This window comes from Polypterus senegalus, chromosome 9 (assembly GCF_016835505.1).
Source record: "Polypterus senegalus isolate Bchr_013 chromosome 9, ASM1683550v1, whole genome shotgun sequence".
Taxonomy (NCBI): domain Eukaryota; kingdom Metazoa; phylum Chordata; class Cladistia; order Polypteriformes; family Polypteridae; genus Polypterus; species Polypterus senegalus.
This window is the reverse complement of record NC_053162.1, coordinates 100392436-100410833: the sequence shown is the minus strand read 5'-3', so window position 1 is coordinate 100410833 and position 18398 is coordinate 100392436. Positions and strand designations below refer to the sequence as shown.

Here is an 18398-nt window from a genome sequence, read left to right as displayed (position 1 = left end):
AGAGCAGGTTCCCATGTTCCCTGCATGCAGTTTGCATGTTCTCCCTGTGTCCGTATGGCCTTCCCTCTGGGTTCTTCGGATTCCCCCCGCAGTCCAAAGACAGGTCTGGTGAATTAGCATTGCACAATTGGCCCTAGTGTGTGTGGTAGCCCTGCCATGGACTGGAACCCTGGATTGCTGAAAAGGCTCCAGCTGCCCTGTGACTCCACTCTGCAAGAGTGTGTTAGAAAAAAGAGTTAGATGGATAGTTGATTTTCTACTAGATGAACAAACAGACCTACAGACCTGAAATAAAAAGGGATCTGAAAGGAGTGATGTCCACCAACATAATGATCAAGATGATTATGAATTCTGATCATGTATGCACCATGTACTGAGCAATTATGAATAGAGGCTGTTATGGATGGCAAAGTTAAGGAGCTGTTAAAACTGTATATGTGTTCCTTTGGCCTTCAAATTAAAGGGAATGGAAAATGTAGGAAGAGCACCAGCATATATTCAGGTGTAAATTTTTTAATGGGATGTGGAAAAGTGTTTTGTAATCTTATGGTCTGTACTCTGCTGTTGCTCAAAACTTTGTTAGAGTTTAGACGTATGAGACACATGTGAGCATGGACCATGGAAAGCATCTACAGTAGGGAGGGCTTAAAGACGATGGGTTGCTGATGAGGGATTTATGGCCTGAAAGAGATTGCAGCAGAACTGTGTATTACAGGACATCACCAAGTATTTGGTAATGTTATAAAGGAGATTTCAAGTTGATTCATTCAGAGTTAAAAACTTCTAAAAAATATCAACTCTGCATTGGCAACAAAGACAAAATTTAACACTACCTTATTATACAGTGGGTATAATAGAATATCTACCAATGAAAAACAAAGTTACTAATTACTTTTATTCACTGAAAAGTGCAGTATTCTGTTGCCTTCTTTCTATGACATTCTGAATAACAGAATTTCCATCATCTATAGAAAAAAATCACAGTTCATTCTGTTCCATCGTGGCTTAAGTCCATTGCTTAATTTGTGTGTGTGTGTTTTTAATGTTTCTTCATATTTTACTTACTTCAAAAAGCATGTAACACTGGTTGTTGATTGATATTGCAAACCTAATGCCGATATGCAGGAGGACAACAGTATGTGTTCGCTTTTTCAAAAATGAAAATATAAGCATTTATAAGACACATTGAACCATTTATTTCAGATCTTTTTTTTATGTGGGTTTTACACAGTAAAATCAAGTGCATCTTGCTGGCCTAAATCACACTAAATAGATTATGTCAAATAGGGCATCATAATCGGTAGCAAAAGAGATGATTTTCCTTTAAAATTCCGGTTTTGGAATTTTTTTTTTAGAACCACTTTCCCCTGCCCCACAGGGATAAGGTGTCTTTCATAAATGCAACATGGCTAAACAGATTTCATAATGAGACAAATCTTTTTCGCTATATGCTATGCATGGTATGAATGATTGGAGACACTGAGAGGATATACTTGGTGAGCTTTGTTGGGCTGAATGGCCTGTTCTCATCAAAATGATTATGTCTGCATGTATGGTCCATACATCATCACTCATTCCTTTTTAGTTCCAGATCTGCCAATGCAGGAGTTAATGTCTGAGCTTTATTGGGACCTTTTTCACACCACCATCACTACATACAGTATGTACTAGCAGTAAGATAAATATTTATTAATTAATAACATTTGCATTCAAAACATCATATACGTAGCCCTGTATGTCATTTTAGAAAGTATCTTGTACAATCGCCATCAAGACTGGCTGATCCATAATTACTTCTTTAAGGGATTGAAGATCACTTGTGCCTACAGGTGGTTCATGCTGAAATGGTAAACTTTCTGCACCTGCCACACAAAGGTTCAAAAGTCCTTACAGCCTACAGAGAAATCTGACTGTTGTATAGGATACACACACAGTGTACAAAGCATTTTATAGCAATCGTCTTGTTGTCATACATGAGTGTAAAAGTGCTTTCAACATGCTGCAGAATGCACAGTACCAAGCTTTATGCCATTTGTATTCCAGACCTGTGTCTTTCTTTTGTCATATGTGAATTACAATATAAATTTTGTCATATGTGAATTACTGTGTAATGAGACAATATTTTTTATTACTGATTATAACCAAATTACTTGAAAAATTTTTGTGCTTAAAAATGGAAGTGCTTCATGCTCGCAAACAATGTAAATGATATTAAAACTATTGTCAGTGGAACCTCGGTTTGCAAGCATAATCTGTTCCGGAAACGAGCTCGCAATCCAAAACACTCGTATTTCAAAGCGAATTTCCCCATAAGAAATAATGGAAACTCAGGTGATTCGTTCCACAACCCAAAACTATTCATATAAAAATGATTAATACAAAATATAAAGTAAAATACATAATACAAATTAACCTGCACTTTACCTTTAAAAAGAATCATGGCTGGTGTGAGTTTCTAAACTCATGTGGGATTCCACCCAACAGGACGACACGCAGAAGAGCATCCCAAAGCAATCGCAGTCTCCCAGCGCTATAGCAGTTCGCCGTATAAGCGCATCCAAAAAGATCGCAGACATGCTATAAGCACCTGTCATCAATGGGTCATACAAGGAAAATTATAAAGATCCCGCTACAATAAATAACAGCGCTGTTGCTGTTTCAAGCTGAATAAAGCTGGTGTTAAAGTACTGAGACTCAGCTTTGTGTTTTGGGGAGCAAGATGGGGACTCGCACTTCACAGAGCACACACACACACAGTCACAATGCTGTAGTAAACAGTATACGCTCGTACGGATGTTGACTATATGAGTGAGGCACACAGACTCAGACGCAGAATAGGAAACGATTGCCAGAGAGAGAGAGAGAGAGACGGGCGAGCAAGATAAGGAGATAGAGAAAGAGACGCTGGGCGAGCGAGCGAGCGAGCGAGCGAGATAAGGAGAGAGAGAGGGAGACATGCTGGGCGAGCGAGCGAGATAAGGTGAGAGAGAGACACGTTGAGCGAGCGAGATTAGGAGAGGAGACGCTCAGCAGAAAAAGTGTATCCATACTACTCTCATTGCAAGACATCGCTCGTTTATCAAGTCAAAATTTAAACCGAGGTTCCACTGTATATATATATATATAGTATGTTACCTACAGGGAATCTAGCATCTTTTCCCCACATTTGTGTCAATTCTGAAAATCTGATTCACTTTTATTTTAAATGAAGTTTACAGTGATCCCCACATTAATAATATTATTATTATTACTAGGGGGCTCTGCCCTCTGCTCGCTTCGTTCGTCCATCCCCGGGTTTGGTTTACCAGATAAACAATTTAAAGAGATTGTTATTTTCATGGGAATTGTTACATAAGCATTATCTTAATTTTTACTTTAAAACTGCCCAGGACATGGTTAAATCTTTTTCTCGTGGAACTTATAATGCTGCTTGCATTGTGAAGGGGGTGGGGGTCTGAACGCATGCTAAAGAGATGCGATTGGTTCAGCTGGTGTCTTACTGCTGCTGGTGAGCTGTGTGTTGTGCTTGTTACACTTTGTGTCAATCACTTAAAAGCCTGTACAGCAGCTGTCCTTTTGCCACTTCGCATCTCTGCCACTAGCATTCTGAAGGGGGTGAGGGCTGAACGCACGCAAAGGAGAAGTGCTCAGATCATCTGCTGGCTTGCTGCAGCTGCTACTGGCAAGCTGCATGCTCCGCTTGTCATTGTTTTTAAGCTGGGAGCACCTGAAGTTTGTCTGCCAAAAGCATTCCAACAACTGCTGGCATTGTGAAGGGAGGGAGCTGAACACACACTAAGCAGAAGTGGACAGATCAGCTACTGGCTTTGTGCTGCTTCTGCCAAGATGCCTGTTCTGCTTGTCGCTCTGTGCGTCGATCATTTAAAAGCCTGTACAGCAGCTGTTCTTCTGTCTCACTGCCTTGTCTTGCGTGATGTTAAAATGTTTTATAATAGAGAGATGGTACTCATATCCTTAGCCCAACATCCACATATTCTATGTGTTTACAAAGTGTGTTTTAATAGGTTTACATTTGTTTAAAGCGTGTGGGAGGGGTATTTTAAGGCTTAAACTATAAAAAAATGTTTATTTATATGGTCTTTCTATATCACAGATTTTCACCTATCGCTGAAGGCTCTGGAATGTAACTTCAGCGATAGACGGGGGAGCACTGAATACCTTTGCACTCTATATCCTAAATAGTGCAGCTAACAATTTAAAAAGCTGAACAGATAAGCTGCTCTTAAAGTTTTTTTTTACCTCCGTGTGGGACCTGTAAAAATTTCTTCCCCCAAACCTTTAAATCATGATTTTAGGTAGTAAACCACTTTATCATTCTCACTTGACTATATTTTATTCTTTTAAAGTCTGCATCTTGTAATCTTGTACTGTAATAAAACATCATTCATGTTTTGTCAAGCTATATGGCTCCCGTTCAAAGTGATTTGCAAGTTTCTACTCTACCTTCTTTGTACTAAGCCTGTAGATGTATAATTTAAGGCAAAGCAAGCCAACAACCCAAACTTTTTTTTCCTTCTGACTTTCATATACAAAATAATTTTAAACCAGCTACACTGCAGTCATATTCCATAATTAGTATCTTTAATGCGGGGATGGAGACAAGCAGAGGCTGTTATTGTATATGACGCTGGAATTTTGCAAACCCAGAGACTTCCGTTGCTTTGTATCCCTTTGATTAGTGGTGACCCGCAGAGGGCACTGTAAAGTTCATTCTGTCCAAGGTCAGAACTTTCATCTTACTTTAGGCAACATCATGCACCTGTCATTTATGACTTCAGTCAACATCTCTTTATTTTGTAAATGGCATTCCAACTCACTTAACATGTTCTGGAGAGCAGAAAAGAGTTTTCAAATAAGGTCTCTGGTGTAATTACACAAAAGTTAGGCTAAATGATTTCATTAAGGGTTAATCTAGTCAGATCTGAACCTGCAGTCTTTTTGTTAAACTTATTGGGAATCAATTCAAATATAAAAAAGATGTTTTCTTAATGGTTACTATTAATATTATATATTTCTGTTACATTATGATGATTGTCATCCCAATTTTTGCTTATTATGGGTCCATCAAATATAAAAAAGATAGTGTTACTTTTTCAATAAGTCAGCATACAATAGTATTAATTATTGAAGCTTCTGAAGCTTTATTTTTATTGTTATTCATGAAAATGAGAAGTAGCTGAAAGAGCAAGGGGCATCCCACGAAAGTATAAGTTCTTGCCCTAAGTGAGGTTATGGTGGCAGACTACTGATAAGCTACATGCAATGTGAAGGAAGGAAGCTCTTTCCTGCAGCCACAGAGTGAAGTGTAGGAGACTATCAGTAGTAGTAGTAGCCTGCAATATGTAGTTTGGAGGGACAAGTATACAGTAGCCATTTAAAGTCACTGGAAAAGGGAAAAACAGATTAATGCATGACCATGAAAATGGGTTTACAGTATAATGACTCGTTATACTGTATGTATTTATGTGATAAATCTGAAAAATCACTAATGAAACTTGGGAAGGTTTACCCAGAGAGATCTGAAATATCCTGGTTAGATATGCCAGTGTTGAGACGGTAGTGTGGCTGATTTGAATCTTTATGAGTAATGTTAGACTGTAATTACATTAGTACATTTGAATATATGTGAACACAAACTGAAATAACCCATTGTTAGTTGATGTTCAGTGGAATCTACATTGTCAGCTACAGGAATAATATATTGGCATGCCTTTTTTTACCCCTAACCTTCCACAGATCAATTATGCCTATTCAGGTTCATTGTACAGCAAGGCTCATATAAATCTGGAGTAATCTTAATATAAATCGCAGACTAAAATAATGATTAAAATATTTTTTATAATCCCAGTGTTTGTCAATTGGAAGGCCAAAGCTGGATAATTTGTTTTTCACCTTCAACAGTATAACTTCATGTATATAAAAGAACATAACATAACACCAGGTTTTCAGTCCTGTTTAATTCAATTTAGGTTCCTATGAGACCAGAACCTGTGCTAGAAGTGCTGGGTGTGAGGCTGAATCAGCCATCACAGGACCCTCCTTTACATACAACCACACTGACTCATGTTACTAAAGTACTGATGCAGATACTGGGAGGAACATACAGACTCCACAAGTGCATCAAACTGTGCAGATTTGATCCCAGGAAGCTGAACCTGTGAACCCACCATGCTGTTCCATTTTCACTACGTCTTACAAGTGTCTTAAAACCTAAGGATCTTCACATTTGGCTATCCACACCCTGGGCTGGGTAGGGTGCGTGTAGCTAGCTGGAACTTACATAAGGGATAGTTTGTGGCTTCTGCTACAGGATGGAAGAATCTAGAAGTAAAATTAAACTGGTATTGTACATTCATACATAGCTGCACAGAAAACAAACTGCAATTGAATTTGCAAAGAGTTTGTCTTCAGTCAGCAGTATTTGTGTTGTGCATTTTGTTAAAATGGAATGACTTTCCCTCCTTGAGTCCAGTGCTCTCAGAATTTACTCTGTTTTTATGATCCTGTAATAGAAAAATTGGGTGCAGAAAGTAAATCCAATGAACAAGCTCCTTTTGAAGATCACCATGTATTATCTGGCACAGTACATTCTCAAAGTATTAAATAGTGACCCCCAATGGCTACATGCAGCCAAAGAGAGATGTTGTTGTTCTAGTTGCAAATATCCTCTTGAGTGCTGAGTCTGCTGCCCCCCTCCTTTTTTTTTAATGTATTGACCTTCCACCCCAGGCGCTGCAACAGGATAGCGTGCTCAAGTCACTTACTTCCATCTCAAAGGGCTCACATTTCTAGTCAGCTATAAGAAGGAAGATACTGTGGAATGCATTACTTTTTTTTGATTTAGAGATTTAGACTAATTTAATCTGATAATATTAATACAACTTGATCTTTTTTAACTTACAGACTACTGTCAGCAAAAACATTTGTTTTGTGGCTTGAAAAGCATTTAAACAATACAGACATACACTGAATAGGAAATGAAATCATACTTCAGATCTAACTGATATTGCCTAAATGTGCATTTAGTTTGTTTAGGTGGGTATCAACAAGGTTACGCTTTGGATATTCTTTTGCAATATGTGACATAAAAAAATGGCAATGCATATGTCATGGTTTTTGCTGGTGATAATAATTTTATTTCTAGTATATTATGTGTAACTTACTTGTGCATGAAGTCATGCTGCATGATTCCACTTTGTATTTTGTAGTTTTATGTATTTTATTCTGATATTTTATAAAATTCTGAAATACAGAATATTTATTTATGTGAAAAAATCCTGAAGCTCTTTTGTTATTTTCTTTTTAATTCACCTTTATTCTGTACAGTTTGCTTCCATTGATTGTATTCAAATGCTAACGACACTGAATGCTAAAGGAGAGCAACTATTTCAGCGCCATATTCACTTGTCTGCTCATTTGAAAGAAACCTTTTTTTACTGAGCAGTCAATTGCCCATCCTTTAGACTCAGTGTTATTTGCACCCATGTTTGCAGTGCTCATTGCTAATCATCAGCCTTTGGGTGCTATTAAGGGATTAAACTCTACAGAAAAAGTTAAATCAAATGGAAGCATCAAAAGAAAAAGTAAGCATTTAAAGCTAAAGCAAAAAATACAAATATTTCAAAAAATATATTTGTAGGCTAGATAACTAAACAGTGAGATCACTTAAAAGTAAGAATGATGCACTGATTGTGAAATCAGTTGGAGTAAAAGTCTGTAGCTGTGAGTGTCCTCCATGACTGAACTTGAAATGCACTGCTCTGTCTGAATGTGTTTAGGTTATTATCAGAGCACATTATTGAACCCTGCATGTCTTTAGCCTGGCAATGTTTAGCTACAAGCATAACATATTTTACCATTGGTGAATTAAATCAACAATCGATAAAGGGATAATAAAACTTACACACTATCATTACAGAATATTACAAAGAAAACATATGTAAAACTATGTGATATTCCTGCCAAAAATGCTATCAATACATAATAAAAATATTTCAAGTTAGTCTTTTTGTAAGGGGGCTTCTGAAATACCTATTATTGCTTAATCCGAGCTTTACTTATTATTTAATGTTTTTCTTTCTTTGAAAAATATTACCAAGCTAAGGTCAAAAAGAGTAATGAAAAACTAAATTGCTCCATAATCTAAATGATTAAAGCAAGCATTAAATGTGATTTGTGAAAATGACTGTTAACATGTTTTTGCTTGGCAGATTTTTGATAAAGATCAATACATTTCACAATTATTTTCTGCCCCATAAAGGAGGAAAGATTAGAGTGCAGTGTCGTATTCAGCCGAGTACAAAGCATTCCATTAAATCTGTATTAATATTGAGATGTGCTTTATTGTAAAATTACACTGTAGATAAAATTCTTATTTGGTTTACAGTTATGACAGAATTGTACTGCACTAGCTATTCATATATTAGAGCTTGTAAGTTATCTGAGATAATTTCTTAAAGATAACAAAAATGGTGTTTAAAGTTGAAATTCAAAACCATAATAAGGCAGTGAAAAGATTATTATTAAATGTATTCACATTGTATTTAAAATGAAGTGCAAGGCTGCTTTAATTGAATACATTTTATCTCCTATTCATAGTCATTTTTTCAGTGATCATTTAAAAATGTTTGCCTCCGTGTCATTTGTCTTTTTTGCCTTCTAGTTATGTTTTCTGCATGAGCAGTGAAGTGTCCTATTACTCTTTATGGACTGATGTATCTTACACTTACTGTTTGCTTTTACTTACTTTGGAATACTTTGCCTTGGATAGGGGTTCATAGACAATGTGATTTGATTTCATTTCTTCTTCAGCTTATCTGTGTTGGATCCCAGAACTAGAGTTGGAATGATCAATAACTAACTGCCATATTTATTTCATGCAATAGTTCAGTCTTTAGAATCTGATACAGGACCATCTCACGTTACGTGAAATAAGTGAAATTTGAAGTTTGTTTTTACTCTGTCAATAAATTTTGCTGCTGTATTAACTGTTACTGTGTTTATGTAACAAGTCTAAATACTGTTTCAAATTTAACAGTGGCTTACGGGAATGTTTGGACATCAGAGCTTTAATCATCCTGTAGATAGCAAAGCATAACACCACATTTTTCTCTTTACCAATCTGTATTTAAAAACAATAATTACCTGCAGTATCATTCATTGTACTGTATTTGCTAGATCATTTAGCTTTATTATACATTTTACAATAGGAGTCGTTAAATGTTTTATAACAACTGTATACTGTATTTTAGAAATAAAAAGAAAATGACAGCTTAGCATAAGATTTTTTGGTGTCTGAACGGTGGTGTCCAATCTCAGTCCTGGGGCCCCACATTGACTGCAGGGTTTTGCTTCATCCAGTTTCACTTCAGTCATTTTCTTTCTTATTGATCTCATTGTTTAATTACCTTTTTTTTCTTTTTCTTCTCTTATACTGCCTTTCAAAAAGAGTAGCAGGGTGAGATTTTTTTCATCCAGTTGCTCTGATTATTTTAGCTGTTGATTCTTAATAATCAGTCTACTGGGGCTCTAATACTGTAGGAGCTGTGATCTTTCAGAATTCAGTGTCATTTGCCATGCTTGTCTTTAATTGTCATTATTAGGATATACAGTAATTAAAGGAGCAAACTCGACAAATGAAAGTGAATATGAAAATTACAAAAAATTAGTTAACAACTAAAAGCTATACCAGGAAATAAAAATTTCTTATGAAAGTAAATCTCCATTTCTGCCCATTTGTAAAGGCAGCATATAAGAAAAAAAATCAGCTTGTTAATCAATGATATAAATTAGAATAAGAATTACTCTGATTCACCGATTATGAAACTAGTTGGAAAAAAACCCTGCAGCCATATGGTGATCGGAAACCAATGGTCTATAAATATATTTAAATGTGATTAGAAATTGGTGTAACATCTTGTTCACTGTACGTTGACATTAGCATGGGGATGTTTCTTATGTACTGTATGAATACAGATTGGTGTAAATAATCCATCTACTTGTGCAGTTTTAGCTGGATTTTGAAAAAATGCACAAATATCGCTTGTAAGATCATGAATTTCTTTGTATTATTGTTCACATTTATTTAAGTTTTTATCACCTCAATTAAAAGTTTTTCACTTTATTTATTTTTTTAATAAGACTTTATCAAATTTGTTATCCACATGAGAATAAAATTAAAATATCATTTTTGGTTTCATTTTACCATATTTTACTTTATTTTTATATACAGTGCAGTATAGGCACCTCTTTTTTTTTGTTTTTTAATTTTATTACAATCCATACATAGCAATCAAGTTTTTACAAAAAGAAGAATTATGTTAAGAACAGATCGATTCCCACCCCTGAGAGAGAGAGAGCAAGCCAAACTGCGTAAAAGTTAAGGCTTGTAAAAATACCTAAATTAATAAATTCTCTGTGCTTTATAAACTTATTTTAAAATATTACTGATTAGATCCTGCCATGTTTTGAAAAAAGTCTGTACGGATCCTCTAACTGAGTATTGGATTTTTTCCAATTTCAAATAGTATAACACATCGGTTTCCCACTGACTTAAAAGAGGAGAGTTTGGGTTCTTCCAGTTTATCAGAATGAGTCTGCGTGCCAATAGTGTAGTGAATGCAATCACAATTAGTTTGTCCTTCTCCACTTTAAGCCCCTCTGGAAGAACCCCAAACACAGCTGTTAATGGGTTAGGAGGGATTGTAAGTCCAAGGCTGTCTGAGAGGTAATTAAAAAGTTTTGTCCAGAATGATGTTAATTTGGTGCAGGCCCAGAACATGTGACCCAGTGAGGCTGGGGCTTGGTTGCAACGTTCGTAGGTTGGATCATGTCCTGGAAACATTTTGGAGAGTTTTAGTCGAGACAGATGTGCTCGATATATAATTTTGAGTTGTATAATTGTATGCTTTGCGCATATGGAGCTTGAGTGAATTCTCTGCATTGCTACTTTCCACTCCTTTTCTGATATATTAATTGAGAGGTCATTTTCCCAGTGTCCTCTTGGATCTTTGAAAGGAAGGGATTGTAAAAGGATTTTATATATTGTAGAGATGGAGTCTAACTCCTTGAAATTGAGCAATAATTTTTCCAGCGTGGATGAGGGTGCAAGAAGAGGAAAATCTGGAAGGCCCCTCTTTTTACTTACCACACACACACTGTACTTTCTTACTCTCCACCACAGTACAAGGAGGAATACCTTATGTAACCTGTATGTACAGAGAAGCTAACAAGACCAGTGAACAAAACAAAGGTTGCCCATGCAGGGTTCAGCAGTGATCGAATAGAAACCAAAATATGAAAGATTAGGCAGCATTGAGGAACCATCCGTCCATTCTCCTTGAGGTCCACTCCTAAATATTGTTTATTTTTCTTTCATTTACTAGCATTTTTTTCAATATTTTACTTTTTTCATCTGTAATTTTTCATTTAGACTGGATATCTTGCTAGTTTTGAAAGAATGAATTAAAGAAAAGCACTTGCTGGCGCGTAAAACCCATTTCATAGAGGCCAGCAGAAACATGAGTGGCAACTGATGACTATCTTCCAACTGTACATTAGAATCATCCGATGTATATATATTATAAACAGTATAAAACACAAACACATAATAAGATTATTTGAAAATACTAAATGTGTTGTATATATGAGTATTGTTTGATGTCATATTACAATTGCAAGATATGATCCTATATAATAATATCTTCATTACACTATCATCTAGATCAAGAGTTCCCAAACTTTTTTCGGCTGCAGACCCCTTTACCAAAAACTTTTAAAACCGTCAACCCCCTTGTCACATGCAACGGTTTTTCATGTCCGCACTTGCTTTGATACGTTCGATAAGGCAATGCACAGACATGTTTGTGCTACATGAATTTTCATGCATTCTTATGTGTCACTCTTTTAATGACACATTTTACCTTTTCATTCACAAGTTTGGTATATAATGTGTTTTTATCAAAAAAGTTTTTTTTTTTATTATTTTACTTCTTAATTAGGTACCTATTGGAATCATAGATATTCTGAAGTAACAAACAGTAGTAAGGGAGTCTATTTTTGCTGTCGTCGACCCCCAAATTTTTTTATTGAAACTATTGACCCCTAGAAAGTTCATATTGACCCCAGGGGGTCAATATCGACCACTTTGGGAACTCTTGATCTAGATAAATCATATAACAGCAGGAATCACAATTCTCCTTCTCCCATAGAATGCTTATGCTTTTGAAATAGAACTCTGAACATTAATTCGGAAGGAATAGTGTGGGTTATTTCCTCTCCTGGAACATGCAGCAGTACTTTACAAATGATTCAGCATGGGGTCCCAGATGAATGTGTGTTGCAAAAATGGAGAAGGACTTGGCTTCTCAACCAGGCTGCTTCCACCCACATCTCAAATGTCCCTGCATCAGACCAACCCTGGCTCACCAAAGCTCCACCTTGCTCCATTTTAGTATTAGTTCTGCAAATGGTACCTTTGTGTAACTGACTCCTCAGACAAGCAAATACACACACAAAAATCTACGCCTGTGGTTCCTTTCATCCTGAGCAGAACTGCTACTGTAAGAACATTTCAAATATGGTAAAATTGACCAGGTAGATGACCCCTACCCTGCAGTGTCTTGTGGATGGTGGTGCAAGAGTTTGGGGTTCTAGAGACACTACTGTATTTGCAGAGAGAAAATTTATTTTGCATTGAGATGCTAACTTGTCTCATTACCTGTTAATGAATTTAATAGATTTAAATAGGATTTTAAGGTAAAGCTGAGTGTTAGCAGATATTCATTTTAAGAATCTCTAATTCACACTTGAATGTCTTGCAGTTAAGTGTGACAAGGTTGGAATGACAATTAGCACATCCATAGCCATGATCATTTCCAAAAAAATGACATGGCCTCTTTAAGTTGAAAGTACAGTAAGTGCCACAAATGGTGGAGCTAAAGTACTTCAAGACCTTTTTCATAAATTACTTCAGTGGTAAGTGTAAAATTAATCAGTGAATCACTATTGCAATGGCAGCCTTGCAGAACTTACATGTCACTGTGTTTGTAAAGCAGGAATTAAGTCATAGAACAAAGCTTTTGATTTACAATTCAATCTACATTCTTATCTTTAGCAATGGTCACTAGCCCTGAAATCGAGACTGAAAGAATGACAGTGAACATACAAGATTTGGCTCACTTTCCTTGGTATGCTAAGGAGCCACCTCATAGAAGAACGGCTTTTTCTCCAGATCAAGAGGAGCCTGTTTAGGTAGTTTGTGAATGTATTGAGAATGCAAAGTGAGCACATCCCACAGGTGATACGAGCCACAGCTTATGTGTAGGAGACCCATGGGTATTTCCAAAACACATAGGAGAAGTTATATATGTTGGCTGGCATAGCAGAGCATGGCAAATTTCCTGAAGGGCCAGGAGTCAGTTGCTGGAAAAACAGTGGCTTGGTTTGTTCAAACACAAAAAATTAATTGATGCAAAAAATGTTTTTAATATTTCATATTATTATTTGCATTTTACTGGGTTAACATATATTTAAATTATTACATTAGAAAAGTAGCTGAACCTTTTTATGCTCAGAGTCTACCAAAAATTAAAGAGGCCTGTCTAAGCACAGCAGAACAGCTAAGCTACACAAGATAATTGTCTTGTTCAATAAGTGTGCAAACAAAAAGGATTAAACTCATAGAGTTAAGTAATTCGCATTACCAGTCTCCTGGCAGCAGATTCCAGAGGCTTAGGATGAGCTTGTCTTCAGCACAAGTATGTAAAGTTGTACATTCTTCAATATATCATTCATGCTATATGACCATTGGGCACAGTTTCTTCATCATATATGCTTTTGAACTACAAATTTGATTAACATACCAGATCTCAAAAGGATTTTAATTTATTAACAAATTGCACTTTAAGTAAAAGTAAAAAATAGTTAAACCCACTCAGTTACAAAATAATTCCACACTTATAATGCTCCACCCAAGGTTATTATAGTTTTGCCTTTTTATATTAGTTTTTATTTCTATATTTTTTCTGACCTTACTTGGAAATTCAGTTTACTTTTAGTTTTCCTTCATCATGTATTTTTAGTTTTAGTTTAGTTTTTATTTCACAAAGACATTTCTATTTTATTTTTATATATATTAGTTTCAGTTTTAGTAATTATGGCATGGAGTGCCTAGTTTTGTGTCACAATCAGACAGAACTGTACACTTAACAGATTTGGATATGAGTTTAATGTTGGTGGAAGCTTGCTATACTGCCTGGTTTACTATCTGGTTTTGTTTTTGTCTGATAAAAACAAGCATAATCAAAACTAGACACTGAATATGAACAATTGTACATAATTTTATCAATTTTGAAATATTTTTTCTTGAAAATCACAGGGGCTTAGGAAGAACAGGGCTCTTAGACTTGATTCAGTGTGCAGACCCCACTTAGCTGTATTGAGGGAAACAAAGAACAACAAGCATGCAGTGTCAAGCTTAGGGGTGGTGAGTCTTGAATTGCCCACCATAAGAAAAGAAAACCCATAATGAGCATAGCAAGAGCAGGTAATAAGAGTATGGACAGGCACAAAAGAACAGAGACAGTGTCTGAGATTAAGAACAACATATAATTATCTAAACCTGTTTATCCAGACTAGGACTGCAGGAAACCTGGAGCCTACCGCAGCAGGTTTGGATGCAAGGCAGGAAAAATCCCTGGTATGCAATATGTATGATATGGCTGATGTTAAAAACAAAAATAATATATTTCAACTATCTATTCATCTACTTCATCTATTTTGAGAGAGAAAAACATTGAAAAAAGGGAGACAAATATTTTAAAATATAATTACTTTCACAATATCAGGTATTTTGAGTTGTGAATATGAACTAAAAATGATAAATTAAATATGGAATAAATACAAAAACCCATTAGTAGTTTTTCATCACTTGCCAGGCTCTACCTTTGTTTGCATTGCTTCATTGTTAAATGATGTTTTTAAAGCAAAAGTGATTGGTCAGTAACAATATGCTGATCTTGTATGATGACCTAGTCAGTATCTCGATTAGTGGCATTTTATTTTCAGAAACCGGGAGTGGTCTCCCCTCAACTTTCTTGTATACTGAGATATGGGGATGGATATTTGAAGAGTAAACCGCAAGACAATGATTATGTTTTTATATTATATACATTAAGGAACCATCAACAACAAATCAAATTAATAATATATTGAACAATTATTATAAAAGTAAAGTTGAATAAACCGGACTTTGCAGCATAAATAAAAAACATCTAGTATGTGTTCAGATAAAGTGCCACTTCCAGGTGATGGATTTGGCCCAAAAGTTAATACAGATCTGCAATTATGGTGTAACAACCACATGCCGAACTTTATCCATCTATCTAGTTGCGTTTTTGAGTTATCGTGTATACACACAGACACACGCACACACAATTCCAAAAAACAGTATTGTTGGACACTGGTTAGTCTATAACATTAAGATTCATCAAAATATCAAGGTCAAATTTTTTCACAATAACTGTACCTTCTCTATACTTCGTATATGAGAAAGTAAAAACGATTTCTCCTGTGCGAAGTGGCAGACACCTGAAAAATAAACTGAAACATTACTCACTGGTGATTTTTCTATCCAAATGGTAAACATTTTGTTGACCAGCACATTCTAATTTCAGCCATTTGAATTACATCTTGATATACAACAAGCACAAAGAAAGGCGGCACACATATCGATTTCTATTTCTCATGCTTTATACACCCGAACCTCAGCTCGCTCTGTCACCGCAAATGCTGTGTGAACAGCTGCTGTTCACTGGATGAATATGGGAGGGTGGATGACTCTGTTTTAGAATTAAAACTTACAAGGTTTAAAGACTAACGGTAAGAATATTCATTCAAAAACAAAAACTAAAAATATTTTAGTAAATTATTATTTTATTTCAGCTAGTCTTTCCAGCTACTTTAATAGTTTTGTTTAGTTTTAGTTTTTCATTTCAGTTTTGTTAATTATTTTATTTCAGTTTATGAAAATGTTTTTTTAATAATAGCTTCAGTTTTGATTTTAGTTTTCGTTAACTATAATAACCTTGGCTCCACCAATGCATGGCCTGCAACAAAGGGATTGAACCTATTCCACAGTGGCTGCAGTATATACGGTATACTAACTGCTTAATTATCTTTTCATTGAAGGTAATCACTAAAATAAGTGAGGTCATTACAGTTTTAAAGACCCTGCATAACAACCATTTTTTGTTGAAAAATTCACGTTGGCTCACACAGTGGAATGGAGCAGATTGTCTAAATCATTAGCACGTGGAGGTAATGCATAATACTAACTGATGGAAAACCTAAGATTACACATCTAGCTACTGGAAAAGAGTTATCAAATTTGTACAAGCAAATACATTCAAACCTTCCAAATAGTTTTCCATATGTTTAATTCTATCTGAACCTTTTGAATCTTTCCTAATGAAACCTTTAAAGGTCATGGTATTTTTTTTTACTGTATGTTATATTAAAAAAAAATTACTTACAGCCCCAGTATTTGTGAATTCTGGTCCAACCGGCATTTAAAGTTGCTCCTACAAAGATAGACTATAATAAAATGGTAGGTAGGAGATCTAAAAAGGAGTAGCCTTGAGAACTGATTTTCTTATTAGACTGATGATACAAGTAAATTAACAGTGTAGCAAAACTTGGGAAAATTACTAATTTATTGTGTTCCCTTCTTAAGAACTGTATTCTTATTGATCATCTAATATTTTATAACTGAGAGTTGCTTTTTCATATCCTCTACAGCTTCATGATGAAGTTGGTTGGAACACTCTTTTTAGGTTATTTCTGAATAAAACTGATTTGATAATTGTTGTGATCAGAATAAATTCACAAATACACAGTTCAAACTCTCTCATTGCACTAAAAAAATCATTTATTAATTGGTTTTCAAAAATTAATCACTAAAAATAATCTGATGGTAAAATATTTTTCTAAAGAAAATCCTTCTTAATCCTATTGATTGTGTATTCTTTCATTATTATCTTTCCTGTTTTGCCTTTTTTTCCTTTACAAATCAATTTACCTAATCACAGTTTATGTATTTTTAAATTCTTCCAACATATTTTGTTTTTTTTCCAATAAAAAGAATGGCTTTAATTATATATTATAACAACATTTCTTTTGATTTTCAGATTTTGCTGTCTCTACAAAACAGCATTCATTTAATTGCTTGAATAAATATAGTTTTACTTTAATAATAGAATGACAAGCATGATGAGAGTATACCGTTTCTTCTATTCATAATACATCATTATTATTATCTGAGACCTCAATGACTTAATGAAAATTAGTAATCTTTGTCAACTTATCATTAAAATACAATATAAACAAAGTATACAACTATATTCATATTAAATTCACAAGTTTAAATATTGCACCTGGTAAATCACACCTACAGTACAATAATTTCATATGGTGACTACAGTTTTTTAAAGCAAAAAAACAGTTATCTGCACCAGTTAAAAAGCATTGCTGCAATTATGAAAATTCATTGAAAAAACCTAACATGGTATGTACTTAATTTTCAAGAAATAAATCCAATTTAGTCTCCATGTTGAAAACGTGGTACTTTGGAGGCTTCTTACTTGAACAGTTAGAAATAGATGTTTTGGGACTGTAAAGTCCCACTATATGGAAAAGCCAGTGTTGAGCCCTATGTCCTTTATAAGCCTCAAAATAATTCACATGCTGTGGAATGCTGAAATTTGAATTTTGGGTTCAAATTATCTACCTTGGCATCTAAGGACTAAATGTGACTTCTTATCATCAAACTGGTACCGTTGATTTTGGCAGTGTGGTGACTACAATGGGACCTTGAGAGACTGAAGTCACATAAGAAATGGCTGAATTATATAATTATATGATTACATGGACAACTGAAGATCTGACATAGGTTTAGCCAGAAATCCCTTAGTCTATAACTTCAGTCCTTGTTGGCTCGTGACTTGGTTCATATTGTTTCCACTTCCAGCTGTTCTGGTACCTGGTTTGTGTTTATTGACACATGAAATTGTGTTAAACTCCTGTTTCCATGTATATATTATTATTTTTTCAGTCTCTCTTCTAAAAAGATACATCCTGGTGAAATTTCCAGGTTAATAATCTAAAGGATAATGACATGACAGTGTTGAGACTTGCATCAGCCCCCAGAGTTCATAGTGATCAATACATAAATATCTGGAACACCTGTGGTGGAGTCAGTTTGCTATAGTTACTGCAGTTGTGCATGTTGAACTATCGCTGTAAAAACAGTCAGGCCACTTACATGGGACAACTTTATCCTCATGCTGGTTATTTAATCATAAAAATATAAATCAAGTACT

At 35.1% G+C, this 18398-nt stretch overlaps 1 protein-coding gene across 2 annotated transcripts in view; it reads left to right on the top strand.

Moving 5' to 3' along the window:
* The window catches only part of LOC120535585, a 1589095-nt gene that overhangs the window by 1279881 nt on the left and 290816 nt on the right, over positions 1–18398 (top strand). The gene's annotated exons all lie outside the window — the stretch shown is intronic.